Source organism: Petromyzon marinus, chromosome 29 (genome assembly GCF_048934315.1).
Source record: "Petromyzon marinus isolate PM22_M1 ecotype Great Lakes invasive population chromosome 29, UKy_Petmar_22M1.pri1.0, whole genome shotgun sequence".
NCBI classification, from domain to species: Eukaryota; Metazoa; Chordata; class Hyperoartia; order Petromyzontiformes; family Petromyzontidae; genus Petromyzon; species Petromyzon marinus.
The window spans coordinates 2572427-2599959 of NC_133695.1; the positions used below are offsets into that span (position 1 = coordinate 2572427).

General features: G+C 45.8%; 1 protein-coding gene and 1 long non-coding RNA gene across 3 annotated transcripts in view; one reads left to right on the top strand and one right to left on the bottom strand.

The window, feature by feature from the left end:
- Positions 1–27533, bottom strand: part of LOC116947350 (neuronal PAS domain-containing protein 3-like) — a 217061-nt gene that overhangs the window by 168695 nt on the left and 20833 nt on the right. The gene's annotated exons all lie outside the window — the stretch shown is intronic.
- The window catches only part of LOC116947351 (uncharacterized), an 81850-nt gene continuing 61789 nt past the window's right edge, over positions 7473–27533 (top strand). Inside the window, exon 1 of the long non-coding RNA XR_004403669.2 lies at positions 7473–7557. This is a non-coding gene — a long non-coding RNA (uncharacterized LOC116947351). The remainder of the gene's footprint in view (positions 7558–27533) is intronic.

Sequence of the window (27533 nt, forward strand, 5' to 3'; positions counted from 1 at the left end):
ACTTTGTTGAAATGTATCTTTTTTTATTCGTGCAAACACGGGCCTCGTTTATGCTATAGATTAATTGCAAAAACGTATACGTATCATTTTAAATAATTTACAAGAATGTAATGTGTTTATGTGTTTGGGTAAAAACAAATGATATTGCGCTGTAGCAGTAAGACTCAACTAAATTAGAGTTGAAAATTCCAGCTTCATATTAATTGTTTTCAAAGTCATGAAGGTAGCCAAAAATACTGTTATGTTTGTGTCCGCTCTATTCATTCATCCTTAAAAATAATTAAACATAAATCTCCAATGCTAACGGCAACCAAACTACATTGACTCTGCTAAAACGATACCGTAGACATCCCAGTCTTAATTACATCTAATTATCATATAAATTCACATATAAATTACATTATTCATGATAACCAATTTTTCTAAGTTTTAATTCCTCATCTTGCTAATGTTTTTTTAAATGATGCACACTACAGACGGACACTTAATTAGTTGGGTAAAAAACATCTAAATGCAATCATCAACACTCGTCGCTGTGATAAAGGCTTGTGGTCAACTACATTTGTATCATAATTTTGTTGTTTTGTTTATCACTTTCACATGCACATCAATAGCATCGTGATAAAAACGGAACTTTTCAATGTAGGGCTTATTTGCGCAAAAGCGAACGTTGTAACGTGAACACAATATATGCGCAAATCTTCAGGGGTTTTTTTTTTTGTGTATGGCGTGTGTGCCTGCGTGTGTGCGTGTGTGCATGTTGGGAGCGGCTGTGTAGTGGTTAGCGCACTTCGCTAGGAACCCGGCTACCCGAGTTCGATTCCCGCTAAACAACCCCCAACATCAGTGACGATTATCTAGACCAGTCCTGGACCTCCCCTAGGTCGACTCAGCCTCAGATGAGTAGCTGGTGCTGGCCACTCACTCGTTCGTGTGCCGTTCGGGCCTTCATAGGTGGTGCTCGCTAACAGAACTTGGCTCAACACTCTGGTAACGCTATACGGGGGTTCTTTCTCTTTGTTGTGTATGTTTATAAAGGTTTTGAGGACACTTTCAATAACAAAGACATGCATTTCATTCTCTGAGGTGGCTGTATTTACAATACAAACATTTGTTTGAGCCACCTAATATTGAACGAGTCGATTCGTTTATTTCTCTTTGCTCCTCCGCTTAATTATCCCCGTCTGGAAAAAAAACGATTATTTGTAGAGACAAATGTACTTCTTAATGTAGTTGCATATGAAACCCTTTAAGATATACTATTCATCATCCAAGCGGGTAATGGTTCCAATGCAAACATTCTAACTTCATATGAAAAGCTTTGACATTCTTTGTGTGGCTCCTACGTGAATATATTCCACGATGCCGTTATAAATCTCGCACCGGGCGAAAGGTTCGGCCGTCCGCACGGATCTCTTGAAAGGAGATTTCACGAAAAATGTGTAAAGCATTTCTGGATGTGCGCATAATGAGTGTGAGCGCAATAAAATAGAGGAAGCACCAAGGGTGCACATTTGCGGGGCACCCTGCTGCCCTTCATCAGCGAGTAATTTAAGCCAGCAGCAGGCAAACAAACCCGCCCCCCCCCTTTTCCTTAATAAACAAGCAAATAAATAAATAAACAACCCACCCACCCACTTCTCTCGAACATATTAAGGAGAGCATCACCGCCGCACCGCTTCCCCTTCTGTCCAGTCCTTGGGAGTCATTAGCATGCAATACAATTATAGGCAGTGATGCACCATGACCAACAACAGCATACAGTACAGCACAGAGAATCCCATTATACAAAAACATTTCCCAGCGAAAGCCATAGGAGGGATGATAATTAAATCATTCTGTTTTTGGCTGGTCCCTTAAGAAATCCTCCCCGCGGTTCTTATTACTGAAAACTTCCATCTTATTTCTTTTCAAATCTGTTGCCGTGTCCGGCCAATTAAAGCTCAACCCAATGATATCTCGTTCCACGTAAAAAAAAAGAGTTTCGTGGTTTTTATTTTATTCTATTTACAAATCCCGTTTTGGCCAAGTCACCATTGCAAAAGGGCTTCTTGTCTCCATGGGCATTACCGCCGAAATAAAGTGACTTTAGACTAACAGCCCTTTAAAATTGTAACGTTGCAGCCCTGCAATGGCTTACTCAAGCCACTGCTGACGGAAGAGCCTACAATGGAGGCAGCGTTAGGTAAGCTAGCCAGCTCTGGCCAGGTTGCAATATGTCATCTGCCTGGCCTGGTATACAGGAGGTCGTGGGTTCGGTCCCGAGCCTGACGCCTGCTGTATATTTGTAATTTGCGGTGTCTCTCTCCCTGTGGCCGCATGGATTTCTCATCGGATTTTCAAATTTTTTTAGTATTTGGCTGCTCGAAATTTTCGCATGATGATAAGCCACATCGTTGAGCTATTATTTATGGCCAGGTTGCATCTGAAAAAAAGCCACGTACAGTGAGGGAAAAAAGTATTTGATCCCCTGCTGATTTTGTACGTTTGCCCACTGACAAATAAATGATCAGTATAATTTTAATGGTAGGTTTATTTGAACAGTGAGAGACAGAATAACAACAAAACAATCCAGAAAAACGCATGTCAAAAATTTTATGAATTTATTTGCATTTTAATGAGGGAAATAAATATTTGACCCCCTCTCAATCAGAAAGATTTCTGGCTCCCAGGTGTCTTTTATACAGGTAACGAGCTGAGATTAGGAGCACACTCTTAAAGGAAGTGCTCCTAATCTCAGCTTGTTACCTGTATAAAAGACACCTGTCCACAGAAGCAATCAATCAGATTCCAAACTCTCCACCATGGCCAAGACCAAAGAGCTCTCCAAGGATGTCAGGGACAAAATTGTAGACCTACACAAGGCTGGAATGGGCTACAAGACCATTGCCAAGCAGCTTGGTGAGAAGGTGACAACAGTTGGTGCGTTTATTCGCAAATGGAAGAAACACAAAAGAACTGCCAATCTCCCTCGGCCTGGGGTTCCATGCAAGATCTCACGTCGTGGAGTTGCAATGATCATGAGAACGGTGAGGAATCAGCCCAGAACTACACGGGAGGATCTTGTCAATGATCTCAAGGCAGCTGGGACCATAGTCACCAAGAAAACAATTGGTAACACTACGCCGTGAAGGACTGAAATCCTGCAGCGCCCGCAAGGTCTCCCTACTCAAGAAAGCACATATACATGCCCGTCTGAAGTTTGCCAATGAACATCTGAATGATTCAGAGGACAACTGGGTGAAAGTGTTGTGGTTAGATAAGACCAAAATGGAGCTCTTTGGCATCAACTCAACTCACCGTGTTTGGAGGGGGGGGGGGGAATGCTGCCTATGACCCCAAGAACACCATCCTCACCGTCCAACATGGAGGTGGAAAGATTATGCTTTGGGGGTGTTTTTCTGCTAAGGGGACAGGACAACTTCACCGCATCAAAGGGACGGTGGACGGGGCCATGTACCGTCAAATCTTGGATGAGAGCCTCCTTCCCTCAGCCAGGGCATTGAAAATGGGTCGTGGATGGGTATTCCAGCATGACAATGACCCAAAACACACGGCCAAGGCAACAAAGGAGTGGCTCAAGAAGAAGCACATTCAGGTCCTGGAGTGGCCTAGCCAGTCTCCAGACCTTAATCCCATAGAAAATCTGTGGAGGGAGCTGAAGGTTCGAGTCTGCAAACGTCAGCCTCGAAACCTTAATGACTTGGAGAAGATCTGCAAAGAGGAGTGGGACAAAATCCCTCCTGAGATGTGTGCAAACCTGGTGGCCAACTGCAAGAAACGTCTGACCTCTGTGATTGCCAACAAGGGTTTTGCCACCAAGTACTAAGTCATGTTTTGCAGAGGGGTCAAATACTTATTTCCCTCATTAAAATGCAAATCAATTTATAACATTTTTGACATGCGTTTTTCTGGATTTTGTTGTTGTTATTCTGTCTCTCACTGTTCAAGTAAACCTACCATTACAATTATAGACTGATCATTTCTTTGTCAGTGGGCAAACGTACGAAATCAGCAGGGGATCAAATACTTTTTTCCCTCACTGTAGCTCGGTGAGTCTTACCTGGTAAAATACAAATCATTCGTTTTTTTTAAAGCGTTAAATTCATCGGTGTTTCGAAAGAAGCGAGAGTATCTTATCTCAATCGCAAGACACGTGACCTACAAATTGACTAACTATGGCATGGACACGCTGGGTGGACCGAGGCAGTGGAGGTGGGGGGGATTTTCAACTGCCACGCCAGAAGATGGAATTGATGGAATTGAGTCAATGTCCAGTGCGCTGACCGTGACATCGTGTACGATGGTACAAAATACCCAGGCAGATGCTTTGAAAATCCTGAACTCATATTTTTTTCCGTCACAAACTTCCCTTGCATTGCAAAAAAAATGAACTTCATGCAAGATACATGAAGATCATCAGGACAGTTGTCTCATGGTGTGGCAGGTGTTTAAGCTCTTGGGAGCTCTTTTGAATGCTTGATAAAGCGGGCGGGCCGTCTGGAATGGTTTTCTACGGGCCATTCCTGTGGTGGCTTTAAAGTGGCGTTTTGGCTTAGATGACGGGAAAGTTCCACGCCTTGTGTCTTCGTGCAGCGTGCTCACACCACCACGGTGGGACTCGGCGTGAGCGTGACTCAACGGCCTCACGATTGCTGAATCGTCACGAGACTGTTGCGAGAACAAGTTTAGAGCCCCATGACGCCTCCTCCTTTGCTCCAGCATAACCCTGATTGGTAGCCAGTTCACCGAATGTGCGGCCTCATTCGCTACTCCACAGCAGGACGAAGGACGCCCAATGCCATCTCAGTCACAGGGGTTGATTTGAGCACAATTTACCCGCAACGGTCATTGCAGTACAATGAAGTGGAGGACGGGAGGGATGATAAGGCCCAAGGCCGGTCCAGATGTAACTGCCAACGATGTTGACCGTGGTCGGGAAATGAACTCTGGTCGCTGTGTTCATCGTGGAGGTACGCTAACAATTGCGCCACCGCTCCACTTCAAGGTTCACTTAATGTTTACTTAACGTTATGAAGTTCAACCGAGCAGTTATGTTCGAACACTATCTTTGCACTCCAGTGATGTTACTTGTGATAGCCGTTACGTTGAGTTACCATTGCGGTCTTGAACGATGTCCTCAAGCTGGAAACTTTGCGGATCGTTTAGAGGCTCGAGGTGGTAGACGATGGGACAGATCGAGGGCTTAGCTTCAGACAGGTCTGTCTGGGTCAGGGACCACGAAAATATTTCAGTTAATGAACAAAAAAAATTCAGTGAGGAATTAAGCCCTGGACTGAACACGTACCTCTGTCTTGCAGTGACAGCTGCAACCTACACCACAGTACGCGTCTATTAATGCACTGCAGGTCTGTAGAGCAGAATGGCTAAATGCTGCGGTGCTTTACTGTGTTGAAAGGGCAGAATGACCTGTAAGTGAGAAGATATTACAAATTTAAGAGATGCCTATTACACTGAAGCTATGCAATACTTCCCACAGTAATGTGCCAAAACAGCAGGCCATCATGTCCCAGTATCATAGCCAACTCTTAACAAGTAACTCGCAATATTAAATACTTACGATGCTGAGGGCGATGTTGCTTATAAAGTAATGCGAACCAACCGTCTATCTGGACAATACAATATTACACGCGGTTATTGAGAGGGAAAGAAAAACAATCTACACATTAATTGTTCTTACTTCATATTTCAATATTGTACCATCACTTAATATTTATAGCGTTCTCTAAAAGGGCTCTTTACAGTGCTGTTAGGGTTCGTGGTGGACTTCTTTTTTTTCCATATATAACTCACAGGCTCGCCACCATCATCATCATCATCCATCACCATCAATCATCATCAGCGCCACCACCAGAACCAGCATCCGTAAGCAGCAATACACAACCGCAGCGTCCCTGCCTTTTCTCTCCCTCCCTCTGGCTTCTACAGCTCGCCCTGTATACGGGCAGTAGCAGCTTAGCCAATGACCCAGGCACGCCTTGGGGTAATGAATGCCACCGCCCACCAATCATGTAAGGATTGTTATTATTTACTCACCGCACCCCCGCCACCCACAGCCTGATGGGATTCACCAGCTTGTTTCCAAACAGTAACCCCCCCGCCCCCTTCCATGGTATTAGGTAAGCTGTGCGGACTCTCACATTGGCCGACCACAGGCACCAACGGGCCTCCACCGTGCTACACGCGCCTCGCCTGCAGTATAACTTGCAGCGGGAATTCGTCTGGCAGTAGGCAACTATTGTCGCGACGTGGCTTTTGCGAAAGAAATAATTTTCGAGTACTTCACTGCAATTTTTGTGACTTTCTAACATTGACAACAGGCACGGTGGTGCACGTCTCTCATTTGGCACTTTCGGGGACAGGGTTGATGGATCGTGAAAACCCTGCGAAACTCTTAAGCCCTGTTATAGCGTTGGTGGCCGGGAAATGTCAGTATAGCAAGTGGATTGAATACATCTGTGTGGAGATTTGAGGATTATCCCCTCATATACGTGGTACGTTTTCTCAAGTTACTCCGTTTTTTTTAACCATATGCAGGCAAACTCTGATCAATGGGATTTGGCAAACATCCCAAATGCATGACTTTCCAGGGAAAAATAATCTTAAGACTCACTGAGGCTATCCTGGTTAAACAAATGTCCAAAAAAAATCATACATATACGGTGCAGTATTATTAGCTTAAACGTGAAACTCTAAAGAAAGAGACCTGAGAAGACCTTGAAATTAATTTTAAAAACTCAACACATTCGTCAATAACACTGCGGCCTTAAAAGGATACGTATATATAATACGCGACATTTCGGGCAACGGACCTTTTTTATAGCACATCAATCAAAGTGACGGTGAGTTTCAAAATGTATTGACCACTGCTCATATAATTGAGAGGCACTCGTGCACAGAAAAAGTGTAAAACCCACTGTCATTTATGAGTAAAATGCTAAACCCAAACTCAAGGCAATCCATCTGGGAAAATGCAAGGAATGCTTTAAGTGCTGTACTTTCCTCTTGGCATCACAATGCTCCCGCTCGCAATTGCCCCGCACAGCGCAGGCTACAATTCATGACCGTCTGTGGGAAGAGCTCTACTATCCTCGCCACAAAAAAAATTAACAACAGACGTGCCTTCGAGTGGCCATTGTCTGATCCAAAAAACCTACGTGATACTCGACTTGCGGGGCGATGAATCTTTGATAGATACCGTCGAGATGGATTTGAAGCGCAGCCAGATTTCTTTCTCTCTCACTGGGAATTGAGTCATTGCAACAAAGATAAAATGGTTGCCATGATGTTATCAATTGTAAAATGAATAAAACAACAAATGCAGTGTTTCTGACATATTTGAAAAAAACAACAACATGTTTTTGACCACTACCTCCCATATACATATAAACGCACGTGTACGTTTACAGTATTACAGTGGCATTTACATGGGTGTGTTTTTCTGTTTCTTAGTTAACTAAAGCAGCAGCTGGAGGTGGAAATGCACCCGAGGACGTTCACCGTGGAGATGCAGCCATGACATTTGCTCGTGTGCAGGTAAGTGCTGGGGCGGATTTGTTCCATCACAGGACCGTGAGAGTTCATGGCGTGAGAAGGCCTTTTATCCAGCAGTGGATAAATTAAGGTGTGTATCTCCTGCTGCGTGCGTGTGTGTGTGCGAGGGGAGCGGACGTGCAGCGGTTAGCGCGCTGCCCATAGTTCGATTCCCGCTCACGGTCAAAATCAGTGACAATTATCTGAACTGGTCCTGGGCCTCCCCTGGGTCGAATTAGCCTCAAATGAGTACCTGGAACAATGTGTAAACATCGCCACTGGGAAGACAAAGGCGGCCGGGTATGGTGCTGGCCACCCACCCCCTCGTGTGCAGCGCCGGCCTTTATAGGTGCTCGCTAACAGCACTTGCCCGAACAGTCTGTTAAGGCTACACGGGGGATTTTTGTCTTTTGTATCTCCCTGTCTGCCTCTATTGTGTGTGCCTACGTGTCTCCAGCAGTGCACTGATCGTTGATGACGGCCACGACGATGATGATGATTTAAAAAAAAACCACACTGCATAAGCAGTGCACATGGTTTATTCCAGCCTCTTGCCCATTACACTTGCAAGGAGACAACAACACCCAGGAGGCCGAGAATAGCTGGGCATCCCTCTCCCGTGTCTCGCAGCGCACGCATGATGGCTGAGCTCTGTTATTAATGCACAGCGCAGTGTCATTTGTGAACGGGCTTCCAACGAGCGCTCTGTTTACGTAAGCCGCTCAAAAAGGGGGGTGGGGGGGGGACCTCAAGGCTTTAACGTCGCCTCGCTGCTTCAAAGCACTCAAATCCCCGCTGTACGTCCGCCTTTCTAAAGAGGCAATGTGTGCAAGAAAGGATGGTGGATCATTGACTTCACCTTGGCCCGCCCGGGCTTGGCTCGAGCAGAGAGACAGAGAGACACGGGGAGGAGAGATTCAGGCAATGCGGGCAGAGCAGACAGATAGGGGTGGGCACGTGGAAGAAGGGGGGAGGGCAGCTTTGGGAATATCCATTGTAATCCTCCGATGCCAAGGGGAGGGTGTCTAAAATAAGGGCACGCACGTTGATGCACCACCGCTGTCAGGTGCTGCTTTCATGGCCACTTCAAAGGGCGACCTTGGTTTTTTTTTGTTTTGTTTTTTTAGGGGGGGGGGGGTGGGTCCTCCGTTGCTGTTTTGTGGCATCTGAAGCCAATTTTGTTTTAAAAATGCAAAAGATTATGTTATTTTGTAACCCGAGCTGTGTGTGTGTGCTTTCGTGTGTTCCGTGCCAGCGTGTCTTGTGCGCGCGGGAATGCACTGCTAAACACATCACTGTATACGCATTCGCTCGCTGAAAGCACCGCAGATAATTGGCTGGCTTTTGATTATGAAATTTGAAATGTCACGGCGACGTCCGTACAAGGAGAGGTGCATTGTGCAGGATGAACTCAACGTGAAAGGTGCTAAAATGCACGTCAGCTATATGGCAATAGTAAATGCAACAACCACAACCGCCATTTGCCACTAAGTGGCGGTGACGTCACCACGGCGCTTGTGCCAGGCTAGGTGCACGTTGAGGCTACGTGAAGTGTCGAACGCCCGCTGGCAGGAGGTCACGGGGCAGACCCAGGTGCCACGGGTCGACTGACTGAGATGACTGGCTGATGCACCACCTGTGCCCCCTATTGTGCCAACTTGCTGTGCTTTAGCCACCCGGCGCTCCGCTCGTTGTTGTGAGCTTCGCTCCTCCATCCTTCGATGTTGTTGGAGGGCGACTGCCTCCATCTTCCCAATAGCGTCTTTCACGAGCCTCCTCCACAGACGCCGATCTTGACACCACTGGTACCAGTCATTGGCAAGTCCACTCAGCTCCACATCCTTATGTGCCACATCACTCCATCTCTTCTCTAGCCCATGCCCGCCCGTTTAGCCTCCTCGATACGGCCGAACAAAAGCTGTTTAGGCATGCGGTGGCTGGGCATGCAGGCTATATGACCCAGCCAACGCAGCCTTGCCTGCCCCAATATTTCACCGATGGGACTTTGTCCAGAACTTTCAAGGATTTGTGAGCTCCTCACACAATCCAGCCTGGTTAAACCCAGGATGGATCGTAGGCAAGCCAGCCTAAATGTTTCTAACCGGCGAAGATGTTCCATTAGGAGGGTCCACGTTTCGTATGGGTAGAGAAGGGAGGGAATGGCTGTGGCCGAGAAGACCTGAAGCTTCGTGCGGAGCGACAGACCAGCTAGCTTCCACACAGCGTTACGCAACTGATGAAAAGATAATGCCGTTTAACTGATTCGGAGTGAGATCTCTACTGTCAAATCGGAGCCAGTCATTAGCACACTGCCCAAGTATGGAAAACTCTCCACTCTCTCCACAACTGTTCTATCACCAATTGGGGGTTGTGGGGGTGGAGTGTCCGATGGTACAAAATACCCAGGCAGATGCTTAGTTTTGGTGGGGCTGATGGTAAGGCCCCACCTCCTAGAGGCAAGCTCCAGGTTTAGCATCAGCGCCTCCAACTCCTCCTCTGAATGAGCAGCAATTACCAGATCATCAGCATACATAACGTGGTTGAGCAGTAGGGAGCCATCCCTTTACCGCACACGGGCATCGATCAGCCTCCCATTGTATCTGTAGCAGATGGAAATTCCTCCGGTACAATTATTAAAGGCTTCACGAACTACATGGTCGAAATAGATGTGGGAGCCAGAGGACATCCCTGTCGCACTCCAAGGTGAACAGGGAATGGCTCCGACTCCCGGCCACGTAGTTTCACCCGGGCCCGCTCACCATCATGAAGGTCCTTAATGATCGTGAGCAGAGGGTCAGGGACTCCAAAAGAATGAAGAACAACCCAGAGCCCAGGCCTACTGATGGTATCATAGTCTTTGACCAGGTCAATAAAGCAGAGATGTAGGTCTTGTTGGAATACCCTACACCTCTGCTGTAGCAGACGGACAAAAAAAATGGCATCTGTGCAGGACCGCCCTTTCCTGAAACCGCATTGGAGCCTCTCCTCAGCGTGCCGGGCAAGGCGATGTTGAATAATCCTTGCCAGGACCTTTCCCGGCACACTGAGGAGTGAGATGCCCCTGTAGTTGTTACAGTCTGTGCGGTCACCCTTCTTAAAGAGGGGGACCACCAGGGCATCCTTCCAATACTGCGGAACCCGTCCAGTGGTCCAGACTGTTGTTATGATGTCATGTAGGGCAGTCTGTGCACAAACGCCACCCACCCTCAGCATTTCGCTTGGGAGATCATCACACGTACACCCGGCGCTCCGAGACGAGGGTAGACTCACGTGCCTTGAGGCGCACGTCACATGTGCGTGTGTGTCTGTGTGTGTGTTCATGTGTGTGGGGAGCGATAGTGTAGCGGTTAGCGCGCTGCGCTATAAACCTGGCGACCTGGGTTCGATTCCCGCTTACGGCCAACACCAGTGACAATTATCTGAACCGGTCCCGGGCCTCCCCTAGGTCGACTCAGCCTCAAATGAGTACCTGGTGCGGTGTGTAAACATTGCCACTTGGGAGACAAAGGCGGTCGGGCGTGGTGCTGGCTACTCACCCCCTCGTGTACCGTTCCGGCCTTCAAAGGTGCTCGCTAACAGCACTTGCCCCTACAGTCTGTTAAGGCTATATGGGGGATATTTATCTTTGTTTTGTGTCCGTGTCTGTGTGCGTATAAACGGTGGTGTAGCGGTTAGCACGCTGAGCGATAAACCCCGGCGGCCCGAGTTCTCACAGCCAACATCGGTGACGAATATCTGAACTGGTCCTGGGTCTCACCTAGGTCGACTCAGCCTCAAATGAGTACATGGTGCGGTGCGTAAACATCGCCACTGGGGGAGACAAATGCGGCCGGGGGTGGTGTTGGCCACCCGCTCCCTCGTGTGCTGTTCCGGTCTTCATAGGGTGCTACTCGCTAACAGCACTTGCCCCAACAGTCTGTTAAGGCTATACGCGGGGGGTTTGGGGGGATCTTTGTCTTTGTTTGTTGCATAAACCCACAACCTCCTGCATTCCAGGCGAGGGAGTTAACATCTCGCCACCACGTACATGCGCGCACACACACACGTGTTCTCACACATGTAGCACACCACACTCGTCACCATACGAGCTTCTCGTGAAGTATAAATACGAGCATAAGTATGTGAAACAGAACGTATAGTGATGTGCGTGTGTAAATATTAAACGTTTCTGCTCTCAGTACATTGTGACAGTCCTTGTGTAAGACAGCACTCTACTTGCTCGACGTCAACAGCCAGACAGGTCAATGGTAAGGGGACGGTGCTGCATTCTCCGTGTTTATTATCCACGACAGGTGTGGCTTAATTAAATTAACCCTTTCCCGTTCCGATAACGTAAATGTACATCATCGCAAAGGTATAAAACTTTCATGTATTTTTCTGTCTACGCGGCTTTACCGAAATATCCCAAAAAAATATGAATAGGTATAAAACTGATGGCGTACAAAAAAATAAAGAAATAACGTTATCGGTGCGTCTTCAGGTCGGACGACGTACCGAGGCTCCCACAAGGCCCTGCGGGGAGCGCGTGTGCCACAATTTGGCGCCAGCCATCACGTAGTGCGGTTGTGTCGCTACGGTTCTCTGCGGTGAGTACAATGTCCTTAGAAACAACGGCGCTACCCACGCCTCTCTAAAATACAAAATTAACGCCGAGCCACTTGCTGGTTCCGAGATTCGGCGGAATGGGAAAGGGGTAAAACCCAATTGTACCCGTGAGATGTGTGGAGGCCTGCATCCAGCAGTGGAAATGACAAAGGCCCGGGAAACGCCTCTAATCCAGCGCTGTGGTAGGCAGCAGCGAGGTTTGGTGGATTACACACGAATGTGAAACTCCTTTCCCATGCGCGTCGAGGTGGCATACCCTGGCTTTCCAGGAGAAGGCGTTACAGCGAGTGGACAACTCTCCATCGCTTTCCATCTACTTCAGGGATAGAGCGTTGCCCCCTCGTACGGGCAGGGGAATTTTTTTCCGGGTGCTCTGGTTTCCTCCCGCACAGATAATAAACGCTAACTAATAATTAGCTGAAAGCATCTTAAAGTAATAACCCGATGTCGCTTTATTGTCCTAACTTACTCGGGGTAATAAACAAATATTGGAGCAGACACCACGTGGTCCGAAGATACTCATAACTCACCACTGATACGTGCCTAACGTGACACCGCGTCCACGTTCACACATTTTTGTCTATCCCAAAAGGAAATGCAGCAGTCAGAAAAAAATGTTTGCGTTGGGCAGAAACCAGTGCCAGCATATAGAAAAATAAAGGTGCCCTCATCAGCGACATACAACAGGAATCCCAGCATTCTGTGCATGTCAAGATGACGTCACCATTCTTACAAGCCTCCTGCGCACAGACATGCTATGGCCATCAGCTCCAATGAGCCGGTATTTTTGCATCTTTTCTTCTTCTGGCAGCAGAAGGAAAACGAGGCGATTATTAACCGGTTTCATGTTTACTGGGATTCATCAGCACAGTGACCTCCTGCCAGCGGGCGTTCGACACTTCACGTGGCCACAACGTGCACATAGCCTGGCACAAGCGTTGTAGTGACATCCTCGCCACTCCGTGGCGAATGGCGGTTGTTATTATAGCAGTGGGGAGCAGTAGTGTAGCGGTTAACAGCACTGTGCTACGAACCCGGTGACTCGAGTTCAATTTCCATCTCGCAGTCGACACCATTGAGGATTATCTGAACCAGCATTGGGCAATTCCTAGGTCGACTCAGCCTCAATTGAGTACCTGGCGTGATGTGTAAGCATCTCCGCTGGGGGAAACAAAGGTGGCCGGGTTTGGTGTTGGCCACCCACCCCCTCACGCGCCGTGCCAGCATTCATAGGAGGCTGCTAACAGCAATTGGCCCAAAAGTCTGTTACAGGCTACACGGGAGATCTTTGTATTTGTCTTTGTACATACGTATCTGCTTCCATTTCTTGCTATGATATTTACAATCATGTTTGTGGAGTGTTTTTTTTTGTATTTCTTTTCCCATTCTTGCATCGAGTTCTATATATTAAATCTTCCCTTTAAGAGAGCACACGCGGGTTAATGACTGCATTCAAGCTGTGAAGGAGAGTACGTGCGCTGGGGCAGGACACGTCTCGAGAGGGATGGGCGAAGGTCAAAAAATAGTGACCCGAGTGACAGCCGAGGAACGGGACGCGTCGGAGAGGACGTCTACCGAGGGAGAGGGAGCGGCCAAATCATCGTCTCGCGTGAGGATGTTAGGATCGCGGGATCGTGAGACTTGGTGACGTCTCGTGTAGGCCTTCGTCGAGCTGTATATTTATTCTTTCGAACGGCTGATGCAGATGCAGAGCATCAGCTACGATTTCACGTCCAGGTGGTCGAGCCACCGATGACCGCGTCAGGAGCACGTGGAGTGGTATCGCTGTGATGTCTCCTTCGTATTTGTGGATCGGGGCATTGTGTTGTACGGTCCGTTCTGGAGGACCACAGTCGCACACTGGAGAGTTTTTAATTTCCCATTTGTGCATCAGGTCTCCGCATCTACCATGGCTTGTGCAGTGGATGCGGTTTAGAGTGGGCCACGAGCTGTGTGGAAGATCAAGCCCAGGGATCTTGTGCCTGTTGGGTCTTTCACAAGGTGTTTTTTTTGTGAGTTATTTTGAACTCCGTTCAGCTCTCCAAGCTTCATCGGGGTTGAATTCGCTTTAGATTTATCGTGGCCAGTGGTGATGAAAAAATAAATATATATTTGTCTATTTGTATTTCACGCGACGGTGTAAATAAAACGAGTGTGTGTTCGTGACTCGCAGCCCGTGGGAACACGAGGGGCGTTGCTCCCGGCCAGCTGATGAAGGAGCGAGAGACGAACGTGGGGAGTTTTGTTGTTTTCTTCCCCTACCCCTCCACGGCCTCATCACTTAATCAAGCGTTGGTTTCGGCAAACATCAAAACTCCCGCATTATGCTGGGAACCTTTGACTTGGCGGGCGAATGTCATTCCAGGGACGTGAGCGGCTTTAAGAAAGCGAGCCGACAGGCGTGCTTTGATAGAGGAGATACGCGTTGCATTATTAACTTCCGAAATGCAAAATTCATAATCGTGAACAGCTGACAAATGCAGAGGCTGTGACTTATAACCAATGGTATGTAACTCCTCAGTAGTTGTTATGGCCACTGCTAAATTATTCATGGAATCATCATCATCTTCTTCTTCATGTTCATTATCCATTCTGAGCAGAAGTGAAACGTACAGCGATTGTGCTAATTCTCAGGTTTTAGCCATCCAGTGCCTCTCTACGTGCTTGCTGTATGCGTCTATAAAGGTGTAGAGGTGTTAACTACGCACTGTTGGGTAACCTGCATTGCCACCAGGGCAGTGCAGCGTTACCTCTGGGTACAACGGTTGGGGTCAGACGAGGTGAAGTGGATCGTAGCCACGGTTTGGTAAGAACCAATCAGACTGTTCCACGTGGGAATGTGTGATTGGTTCTACCTGGCCACGAACGAGTATAAGAAGGGTGACCCAACAGAGCTAGGGGAGTTCTCTCCCTATATGAAGACTGGGCTGAAGACTAGCTAGGACCCTGGACCAGCCTTCCAGCCCTTTTGAGGGCTAAGGCTCGGCATACCCAGTGGTCAGGACCCACCGGGCCAGCGGTGGGTCAGATAGCCTCCCCTAGGTCCTAGCCGGAGGACTCTAGGCTAGGATAGCGGTAGACGTGTAAGTCCCGCCAAGTCCGGAGGCTGTACCTCCTTAGGTATCAAGGAGGTTAGCGGTAGACGTGCAAGTCCCGTCAAGCTAGGAGGTTAGCGGTAGACATGCAAGTCCCGCCAAGCTAGGAGGCTGTACCTCCCTAGGGTATGGGGTGAGGGGACCGTATATCCCACTGTGTGTTAAGGATTGTATAAGGAAATAGTACAATAAACAGTGTGCCTCCTAAGAAGTCTACTCGTCTTTACAACACTACAAAGGCATCAACAAATGAATGAAGCGGTAAAAGTGGAAATCTTTGAAAATTGCACTCACTATGGTGACATGGGAGAAAGCCAACTGGATAAATGAGAGGAAAGACGTCACCGAATACCGTAGTAACTAGTGTAGTAACTAGCGTAGTAACTATCGTAGTAAATACCGTAGTAACTAGCGTAGTAAATACCATAGTAAATACCGTAGTAACTAGCGTAGTAAATACCGTAGTAAATACCGTAGTAACTAGCATAGTAAATACTGTAGTAAATGCCGTAGTAACTAGCGTAATAAATACCGTAGTAACTAGCGTAGTAAATACCATAGTAAATGCCGTAGTAACTATCGTAGTAACTAGCATAGTAACTAGCGTAGTAAATACCGTAGTAACTATCGTAACTATCATAGTAACTAGCATAGTAACTAGCATAGTAAATACCGTAGTAAATACCGTAGTAACTAGCGTAGTAAATACCGAAGTAACTAGCGTAATAACTAGCGTAGTAAATATCGTAGTAAATACTGTAGTAACTAGCGTAGTAAATACTGTAGTAAATACTGTAGTAACTAGCGTAGAAACTAGCGTAATAAATACCGTAGTAAATACTGTAGTAACTAGCGTAGTAAATACCGCAGTAAATGCCGTAGTAACTAGCATAGTAAATACCGTAGTAACTTGCGTAGTAAATACCATAGTAAATGCCGTAGTAACTAGCGTAGTAAATACCGCAGTAAATGCCGTAGTAACTACCGTAGTAACTACCATGGTAAATACCGTGGTAAATACCGTAGTAACTAGCGTAGTAAATACCGTAGTAAATGCCGTAGTAAATACCGTAGTAACTACCATGGTAAATACTGTAGTAAATACCGTAGTAACTAGCGTAGTAAATACCGTAGTAACTATCGTAGTAACTAGCATAGTAACTAGCGTAGTAAATACTGTAGTAACTGGCGTAGTAACTAGCCATCGGACTATTTAGTTGTCAACATCAGCCATGGCCAATCCACCGCTGCACGAAGGCCCCCCCAAGCTGTCGCCATCTCTCACGATCTGGGAATGTAACAATGCGTCCCGTAGTGGAACAAACCCATCGAGCTTCTGCACACGAGCCGATTTCATCGTTCCATCTCCTCGCTGGACGTGGAATGTTAGGAGGGGGATGGGGGTGTGTTCCTGCCTTTGGATGCCCTTTTGTCATTGAGTTGCACCAACTTCCCTTCAGAGGTCATAAAAAACAACAACTTTAAAATCAACATTGCTTTCAATGCACAATATACTACAAATGCTTTGTTTCATAGGGGAGCGTTGGCACATTGGTAATCGTACTCTCCTATGAACCCAGCGACCTGTGTTCGATCCCTGGCCACAGCTTACATCATTGGCGAGTCATACTGGAACCAGTCCTGCACTACCTTTACACCAATTTGCACTGACCAGCGTGGTGAAGTATAGTCAAACAACCCCGTGATTTACACTGCACGGAGGGGGGGGGGGGGTTTCATACAGCAGTGGATTTACAAAGGACTGCAAGGTAGTGTTCTTATTTTTTTCACGCATGAATACGCTACATGACACAGCATGCCTTCATAGATAAAATGGCTATTGGATCCTCTGTGCACCTGCCAATTCTGTTATAAATACTGCACGCGGGAAGCTCCTTTTATCATCCGAGCATTGGTGGCCTTATCTGTTCTACGATAGGCCGATACACACAGCACACTTGTCCCATGGCCATAGGAGGCAGGGGTTAAGGGGCAGGAAGGGATAGAGGGCTTTGGAGGGGTGGGCTGACTCGCTGTGTTACAAGGCAGCCTGGGGAGAAGAGGAGATCTTTCCATAGTACATCTCTTTTTTGCTCCAACACAAAATTGAAAGCTCAGATGTTATTAATAACAGACACCTGCGCCACCACCTGTGCTGCTTCTGCACAGTCAAATAGCATTACATTTTTTTTTCATAACTACAGCTGTGTCAAAGGCAAAACGCCTTCTCTCTCTCTCTAAAAATCTAGCACAGCCTAAGGAGGTCCAAGAGAGAGAGAGAGCCAAAGGTAAAACGTGATGTGTTGTCCCCACCGTTCTTCAGCCTCTTTTTCAAAACTCTTAAGGTATGGCTAGAAGAGAGGATGGTCCACGGTCGAGACTAATGACGGAGTGGTAGACAAAGGAGGGCAACACCCACACCCTGGCCCCCTCGAGTACATCTACCGCAGCGATGGAACAATGCACTCGGCTCGTGCGGTGGAGCTGTAAGCATTGTTGCGTCGGGAGACATTCGCCCCGGAGTGGATAGATCGTGGCTGATGATGACAATTAATGGGCCTCGCGTTGGGTAAATTGTTCTGCAAAGCAACGTAGCCAACGGTCGTGGGAATTCACGTGGCCCTCTCTCCAATTATCCAAACATGCCAAGCGATTGTTATTGGAGATTTGGCTGCGTATATATGGGGAGCATCCAGTGCGCTTGATTAAATTATTTATAGTTTTCCATGAAATTCAGATTCAGTCCATTGTGAGCTACATACCGAGGCAGGCACTCTGAAAGACACAGGCTGGCACAGTCGGCTAATCAGCGTGCACGTCAGGTTATTTTTTTCAGCACTTTTCAAAGAAATTGGGACGACTATATGAGCAATTGCCCTCGGATAAATTCTCAACTTTAACAAGAAAAATCATAATACTTTGCTCACCTTAAAATGAATGGGACGTTACAAAATAGACTTACATGAGTTTTCTTAATTTGAAATTATTAATGTGTGTGTATATATAGTACATTATATCTGTAAAGGGTTTTCCTTTTTTTTTATAAAATACCACTAAGGTAACTGTTTAGTTCAGCAGGTTAATACATATGTCAGACATCTGAGTCAGCACTTAGGAGATCATTGGTTTGATACCACAAAATAAAACCCACAGACCTTCTTGCACGTTATGGCTAGTTCGACGGTCTCTCCCAGGTTATTAATGACGATACAAACCCTCCACTGCAATGCCTTGTAGAGTTTATTATTGCGCTTAATCAAGCCAAACACACAAGGCCGCACTGGCGCATAGACACAACGCAAACATCCACTAATCTGCAGGGCTGAGAGGACATGGTGCACGATAGCTGATGCGTCGGGTGCACTAGCCACACGATCTTTTAGAAAATTGAAAAGGTTAATTCTTTGGCAAAAGCAAATGTTCTTTCAATGGACCGTACAGTACATCGTGAACACTGTATGCTGGAGCGTAAGCTAGTGTAAAACACGGGGATTAGCACACCGCACTACGCACACGGCTGCCTGAGTTTGTCCCAGCCACGGCTAACATCAGTGGCGGGCAAGACCTTAAGTGGTCACGGCCACCCCTCCCTTTACTCGGTCACATTGACCCCACATTGTGAAGTATGGCCAAACAACCTCCACAGTACGGGGAGGCTGTCATCCAGCAGTGGATTGACAAATTACTGTAAAATGCTCATGGAATGATGTGTAATTGCGTTTAGGAAATGTTTCATATTGTGCCTCAGTGATCCATTTTCTGTTTTGATTATTTGTACTGTCTTGGAATCGTTTCCCATTTCGATTATTTTTTTGCGCAGTTTGTTTGCGTTTATAATCAAGTGTACTGTACTTAATTTTTTGGACAATACTCAATTTCACTCGGTATCCCTTGCAAAGGAGACTTATGATCTCAATGGGTTCCACACCTAGCTATAAAGGTCACATATACACTACATCTGTCTTGGTAGGCTTTTCTTCAACTGAAAATGCAAAACACAATTCAGGAATACATTGTGAACGAAAAATCAAAGCGAAATACAGGACGGTATAAGTCTGTGAAGTAAACGATCCCTCCCTGACCACAGCGATTCGTCGCCTTCATCTCTAAAAGCGAAATAAACCCAATAACAATGCAACTGGAATTTGCCGAACATCCTAATGGCTACTCATTTTGGATTGCACACAGCAGAGAAATCACCACCTTCTACAAAAAAGTTAACAGGGTCCTCCTGAAAAAAAAACAAGATATTGAGACTCAGTGAAACTTTTCTGGAAAAAAAAAAACAAGCGTAGCAACAAACTAGTAACAACTCCCTTCCCCTGTTCAAGTCCAGGCTAGAGGCCTTCCTTTCATTCCCTCTGTCTATATGACTCATTTACCTCTCGATAATGAAATAAACGTGTCCGCTGCTTCTTTCTGCACACCGTCTTGAGGATGCGGTCACTTGCAAGGTTGTCGCTCGCATGGCTCCAAAATTGTACTCACGTTGTGATAATGGTCATGATAGTTGTTCGCATTACGTGCAAATGCTCTGCGAGGGTTGTCGTGCGGTATTGTTCGCGGTGTGTTGCTATACCGCCGTCAATCTCCGAGTCCAAGAATCAGTGAGCAGCCACTGGGGCGTGAAGATTTCTTTCGTCTCAACGCATGACACCTCGACCTCAAAGAAATGTTTCAATGGGGGGGAACAATTTTGCAATTTCATGATTTAAAAGTAATTACCTAAATTTAGCTTCGAGACAGGCAAGCAAATTAGCTATGCCTGCAAACATCGGAGCATCTTTTTTTTTTATTTTGCAGAGAAAGATTTGCTTATGATAAGGCTTTTAGCAGAATATAATCAGGGCACGAACTGGATTTCAACCAATGCTCGTAGACATAATTACAATAATTACAAAAGTACAAAACCGTGTAATGTCACTGCCTCCACACCGTGATGGTGTATTTTTTTTTAAACCATACTTCACAATGTTGGTCAGTGAGGATCGAGGGAAGCAAGGTGGTGGCCCCAGAGACTGGTCCAAATGTCACTCGCCACTGACGTTTGCCGTGCACGGGAATTGAACTCAGGGTTCCAGTGGCTCATAGCACAAAGTGCTAACCGCTCGCCACCGTGGTGCCCATTCCCGCCCTCTCGCCATCTCTATACGGTATATAAATGGTTTCATATGGGGTAGAGAACAGAAGCAAAATAGGAAATGGATTTCACACGAAAAATCTATTTCATCACGAGTGTTCTCCTTTGTTTTCCCCGTAGTGGAATATGTTGAAAATGATGTATGTTATTTTTCTAAAAATGTACTACTTTTCTCTCTTTCCCCAAACTGATGCCTTGCCTAGGATATTACTCTTTACATGTTTGCGGTGCTTGGTAAGGGGTCACTGTCCTAATAAAGTTAAATTCTTCCATTATTTAGATTAAATGTACTGCCCTTATATATTTATGGCAGCTCGAGTCAATTATTCAGGAACTTCGCAGCTTATACTGCATCCTTCACGGAGCCAATCTCTCAAGTTAAAAGGCCGTGGAACTATAATGTATGAGTAAATGATTCAATACGTGCGCTATTTATGGTACAGCGCAAAATACTCGCGGTAGTGTCGCAGGCAGGATTGGTTGAATACCCTCGGACATGAGCCTGCAGTTTGTGTACCCGGACACGTGGCTCAAGTGCAGCGCGATTGAAACACACAGCCGAACCAACGAGCATTTGTTTAAGGTTTTTTAGTTTATCTTGCATGACAATGCACTTGCTTAATTTTAGACGGCATGCTGTGATCCGCAGCCTGAATTATTAATAACTGTTATGTTTTTTTTACGGCCTTGAAATCAATATGAGTTTTGAATAATTGAAAATCAATATTAAATTAGGCTTATAACGATTCCAGCTGTCCATTATTGTCCATTTGGGACCAGCGGTTTCTGGTTGAGCAACCAAGCCCAGAAATGAGGTCTCCAGGAGCAGCTGGACAACTTATTGAGGTCACGGGGAATGCGAATCGCGCATCAGATGCCTCGTGGCATTCGCCCCCGAGTTTTTTTGTCGTTTTAAGATGTTTTCTGACGTATGAATCCGATGAGGCAGATCACGTGTTTTTTTCACCGACCGCTCAACCCAATACAGCAAGGGAAAAAAGCCTTTCCCCATGGAGGATTATCTCATTCAGAAAAAAAGCGCATATAAAATGCTTAGGTTGCAGATGTTATTGACCGCAGTGCAATTTTATCGAAGACAATTAGATAAATGCACACACATGTGTAATTTATTTAAGAGAGCCACTGACTGATTTCAGACAGGTATATGGGGACTTCAATTAAATATATTGGTACTTCCCACTGCACAGTGACCTCTAGGTGGGTATATATCCAAGCTTCAGCCTCAAGGAAAGAGTGCCCTGTTACTGATCGAGGATTGCATTCCAATCTTTTTTTGTCTCTTCCCCAATTTCTGACTGTGCTACCTCCATGATGGCATGAGACAGAGAATAAATTTCGAAGTATCTCAGAGCAGTGCAACTTTTCATGCATAGCCCCCAGAAGTGTATATCACAGAACTATGTCTGAGATTCCTCTGAGTGACCTCTGGTCCACACTTTTACACCCACTCTGCCACAGAGTAATGATTGTCGCATGACTGTACAACCAGCTGGACTTTCGCCAAATTGAGTGCAAAACCAAAATTAATGTGGTGGGTTTTGTTTGGCCAGTCATTGGTGACTGGAATGAGACCATCAACTCACTGTACTTGAAATTCTGAATAAATCAGAGGCATGTGCCTGAATTCCAACCCAGGCTCTCAGCGGTGAGAGCTCAGCACTCTAACCTATGAGCAACTCGGTCACCGCCTCCACATTATTTTCTTATTTTTCACAGAAATCGTGAATGCGAGAACTCACTGGGACACAATAGTGCTCAGCTATAGAAACATGTTGAGATCAGGTCCTCAGATAGTATGGCCACAGGCAAGCCATAAAATTTGCCTGAGCTTTACCAGTAAAAATTAAGATCCGTGAAAAGCAAATGCATTATTACACTACCGTAAAGATTATTCTTGCAGAGATTTTCATTTGCACAATCATAACCACCTAGTAGCCAAAGTCAGGATTATTTGTCATCACCATCATCATCTAAACATAGAACTAGCTGAAGCCACTATTATGACAAAATTATTATCTATGGAAATGGCCACTGATAATTGAGATTTTTATTTTTACATCTCCTAATAATTGTTTCCGGAATGTACATTTTCTAAATTACAAATTGCGATTTTTTTTTTCTCCCGAAATACAGAGAATGAACTGTCTTTTGTAAATGAAGAGACAAGTGAAAATAAGATGTAACAGTACAATATGACAACACGTATAAATCTCGTATCGTAGGTTCACATCGATAGTGAGCCATGGGAGTCTATGAAGTCACACTTTTATATTGATTGCTATTCTTACATTTGGCTAGGATAGCATGAAAAGTTATGTTGGTCAACACACTCAATTTATTTCAAGTCATAGTCAACGTTTTATTATTATTAATGTTTGGGAAGAGCAGTGGAACTTTGAATAGTGCACCACGATATGAATCCAGTCCGGCAAACTAAGTTTGATTCTGGATCACGGCTAACATCAGTGGTGAGTGATATGTCGAACAGCACTAATGCCAACGACCATGCTCCACTCATCCCACCAAGCGCACTGACCAGCGTAGTGAAGTATGGCCAATCTACCCCCACGACAGACGTGGTGTAGGCAGGCCTTCGTCCACCAGTGGATTGACAAAGGGCCTCTGAGTGATTATTAGAATTATTAATTGGTTATTATATTTAACCATACATTTTCTCATACTTTAATTGTTTCATTTTTTTTTGCTCCAGACACCAGTATTTTACATGATTGTTTTTTTATTCTATTTATTTTATTATGCATGAATTAAGCTCATATTGCAAAACAATATAAACATGTAATGCCGGTAGTAATTATGGAAACATCGTTAAACAAGACTCTGACGTCTGCTTGGGCACTCCCAACAGAAATTTCAGACACTTTTTAGAATTTTAGCACGAATGCACTGCATTGCATTTTGGTTGAAACGCAAGACAGTGACATGTCAGTGGACTGAGATGAGAGTGTATCTACACAATTATAAAAATTCTTCGCGGGCCCTTGTCTATCCACTGCTGGATGAAGGATACTTGAGCGCACGGTCAGTATGAGTTGGTGAAGGGGCGTAGCCCAGGACGAGTTTAGATGTCGCTCAGCAACGGTGGCATTCTTGGCGAGTAATTGAACTCGGGGTTCACAGCAGAACAAGCCACTGAGCAACTGATCCACCCTCCTATTTAAATATAAACGAGATGTCTGTGTATACACGGTGGCCCAAAAGTCAGGACACATGGGGGTTATATTTATTTTAACAAATCGCATGAGATTATTTCATTTATTTTAACAAGTGTTTAAACTTACTGCCATTCACAATAATGCACGCAGGAATCATCTCGTGAAATTAATTCATGACATTTTTAAGATGACAAATGTAATCTTTGAACGTTCATCAATTTTGTTTCATCTCAATTAATTCACGGCTTCTTGATCGACAGATCGACAGATCAAGAAGATGGGGAAGAGGAGGAAGAGGAGGTGGGGGGGAGAGGAATATATTAAGAATGATAATATATACATATTAACTCAAGGTATTAAACAATTAAAATATTTTAATTCCAGTGTCAAAATAACTTAAATAACCCCGCGTGTCACGACTTTTTGGCCACCCTGTATAAACACCGCTGCGCAGATCGAATGTAAACGTGCAGCCCCCACCATCGCCTGCTCACGTCACTGGCTGGCGGAATGGCCCCGGCTGGTTGGGGCTCAGGAGAACCGACGCTCGAAGGGCACCTTGGTCTACACTTCCTGGCCAGAATGTCTTGGAGGTGGCCGGAGACACCTACACTTTACCCCACCACAACGCGAGCCTGCCAGTCGACTGTGCTGTGTGTCCACCATTTACACTGCTGGGTGGACGGAGATTTGCCCAACGTTACAACTGCCACGGCAGGGGGGGTCAAACCGGTCAGCTGTTAATTGCAAGTCCAGTGTGCTGACCGTGTCAGCGTGCGTGGCAGCATCCCATATACAGCGTGGTCCAGATGTGTCTTGTGACCGCCCCCAATAAATTGACTCCTAAAATGTTTTTTTTTTCCATTGCATATTCATTTCCATTTTAAATAAACCTTACTTAAACAACATTAAGTTTTAGATAATTAAATGTCGGTCACAAGACATCTGGACCATCGTGTACATCACTGCATAGCATTGCACATAGGCTTGTTTTTATTCAAAAAAATATACGATTGCAAGATATGTCACATCTGGCAATGGTTATTTTTTCAGGATGGATGTACAATGTACAAGCAGATGCACATTTTTGAGGAGCTCAAGTATATTTTGAAAAAAAAATGGTTCTAACGAAATTTGTGCCGTTTACATAATTGCATGATGCAAATCCCTAATTTACATAATTGCCTTTATTAAAAACAACAGTACACACAACAAAATCCCCCTTCAAGTAAATTTCTATAATACGTGTACGAGGTACTGTACTGCATATAATTATTATAATATGTGGCACTTTCTAAATCCACTGCTGGGTAATGTTTCCTACCTGTCCCATGTCGATCAATCGTTGTTTGACCATACTTCACCACCCTAGACGGCGTGGATCGATAGAGGGAGGCCACCCAGGACTGGTTCAGATTTCCTCTCGCCGCTGATGTTAACTGTGACCAGCAAACACAGTCGGGGTCATCAAGTTCAAACAGCACAGTGCCACAAACCTCATGTCTCGCAGCTCACCCCTTGGACAGGTTTCCCTCACTCTATGCGGCAGAAGATGCATTTAAAATGCAGTAGATGCATTTAAAGAAAATGGGTGCACAAAGCTAAACCACACGAGCAGACGGTTTAAAACCGAACTATAAACTATATTTATATATTTTTTATTTTACCAGGTAAGGCCCACTGAGCTGTGTACAGTAGCTCTTTTTCAGAAGCGACCTGGCCACAAATGATAGCTCAACGAAGTGGCTTATCACGTGGGCATTTAAGGGAGCCAAATGCTCAAAACGCGTGATGTTGTTTTTAAATGTGGAGGAAAAAACCGGAGGAACTGATGAAAAATCCACGTGACCGCGGGGAGAACATGCAAACTCCAAATGTACAGGTGTCAGGCTCAGGATCGAACCCACGACCTCCTGTATACCAGGCAAGGTAGTTAACATCTCACCACCGTAGTGCCAGCTGCCTGCCGAGTAGCGTACACAGTACACACAATGTTGTCCCACGTCCGACCGCGTAGCCGCGTGGATATGAGTGAATGCAAACTGCATACAGCGATTTTTTGGGGAGAAATTGGTTACACAAAATCGCAGAAATCGAACCCGGATAAAAGTGACGGAAACCTGTACTGCATTTTAAATCATGTTTGAACAGGAAAGCTTAGCTTCTTTCAATCTCCAGACTGGTTTTCAGTCGAGTCCTGCCCCAAAGTAGGGGGCGATGTTTCCAAGTGTAATCCCAATTGAGTAATTTGCAGTATTTTTTTTATTTATTTATTTGGGATGTTTGGCCAATACCAGCTACAATGTATATACTTTTGCAGCGATGGAAGGAAACTGGGCAAGCCAGAGGAAACCCATGCAGAACAGGGGGAGGACGTACAAACTTCACAGAATGGAACTGGAGTGTTGAATTGAACCCAGGCAATGAGTGTTACCACTGCACCACCTTGCTGCCCATAATTATGCAGTCCCATTGTATTTGACTGCATCATGCACACCGTTGTATTTTAATGACTAATTGTTCAAGCAGCAGTGGTGCAGTGGTTCGTGCACTGGTCCCTGAACCCGACGAGCTGAGTTCGATTCCTGGCCGTGGTTAACATCGGCGGTTACTGCTATCGGTACTGGTCCTGTGCACCCCCACTACACCAACACACACTGACTAGCAGAGTGAAGTATGGTCAAACAACTCCAACCACCACCGAAGCCTTCATCCACCAGTAGATGGTCAAAGGGCTGTACATTGCTAGTATTAATTATATAAACTGCATTTTCAAGCTGTTGATATAAAACACATAAGCAGTTTCAATGCCCTAAACCGTTTGTTTCAATCAATGTCATTATAATGTTCCATATTTAGTACTTTTCTTGGTGTTTTTTTTTCACATGAAATACAAAGTACACAGGGATTTTCGGTAGAATGTATATTAAAAACGTTTACATGAACCAACACATTAGCAGCAGCAGCAATGATCTATTCACTGCTGAATGAAGGCCTTCACAAGACATGGCCAACCCTCAAGGTTAGGCGATGCAATCCGTCTCGCTCCTGCACACGAGCTGATCTCATCGCTGCAGACAGCATTCATTCATTCAATAAAATGTGACACTATTCCTCCTTACACCCAACATTACCAACATCCTACAAAGAGTATTGCATTAGCCAATCAATCGCCACAACATCGCCAACTGATAAATACCCAGTATTGGGCAGCGTGATTGGCTGGTTAGCCTTTCTGTTGGCACACTTGCCATCGAGGTTCCACTTTGCCTGGCTCCCACAATCTGCAATAATCCTTGCGTGCGGTGTGTCACTAAAGCAGAACCAGAGCAGACCCCCTTAGTGTTGAGGGCTGGGGGGGGGGAGGGGGGTGTTGGTGGGGGATGAAGCACCCTCTTCTAAATCCTTTTAGCCAAGTAACAAAAAAATGTTGGGACAATATTTACATTGCGGGTGAGAAATAGAGCATAATGCAGGATGGACAAAAGGCATATAATTTGGCATTCAACATTTGAATCATTTGGCGGGACCCTGGGGTCCCGCAAAAAATCAGGTCAATAATTATTATTTATCTTCAGTCCGCCCCACTACGTGATCCCGACAGCAACGCGCCGCCCGCCCAGACTCGCCGCGCCAACAAGCGCCAGCAGCAGCAGCAGGCGGCGAACGACACGATGGGCGCCACCCCACCGGCCAAACGCGAGCCCCGGGGGGCGTCCGCCGCGGTCGCGCACGGCGACGACGCCCTCCGGTCAGCCGTCGATCCTCAGCTTCTTTGCCAAGGCGAGCCCGCCGCCCCCCAAGGCAGTGAATTTAATGTGTTTATGTAATTTTTCAACTTTTTACGAAACTTAGTGCCCCGAGTAGCTCTCGACGAGGCCAATCGATTGACCCACTAGTTTTGTTGTCGGTAAGGCGAGACTCGTGTCGCTACGCGGTTTTTCC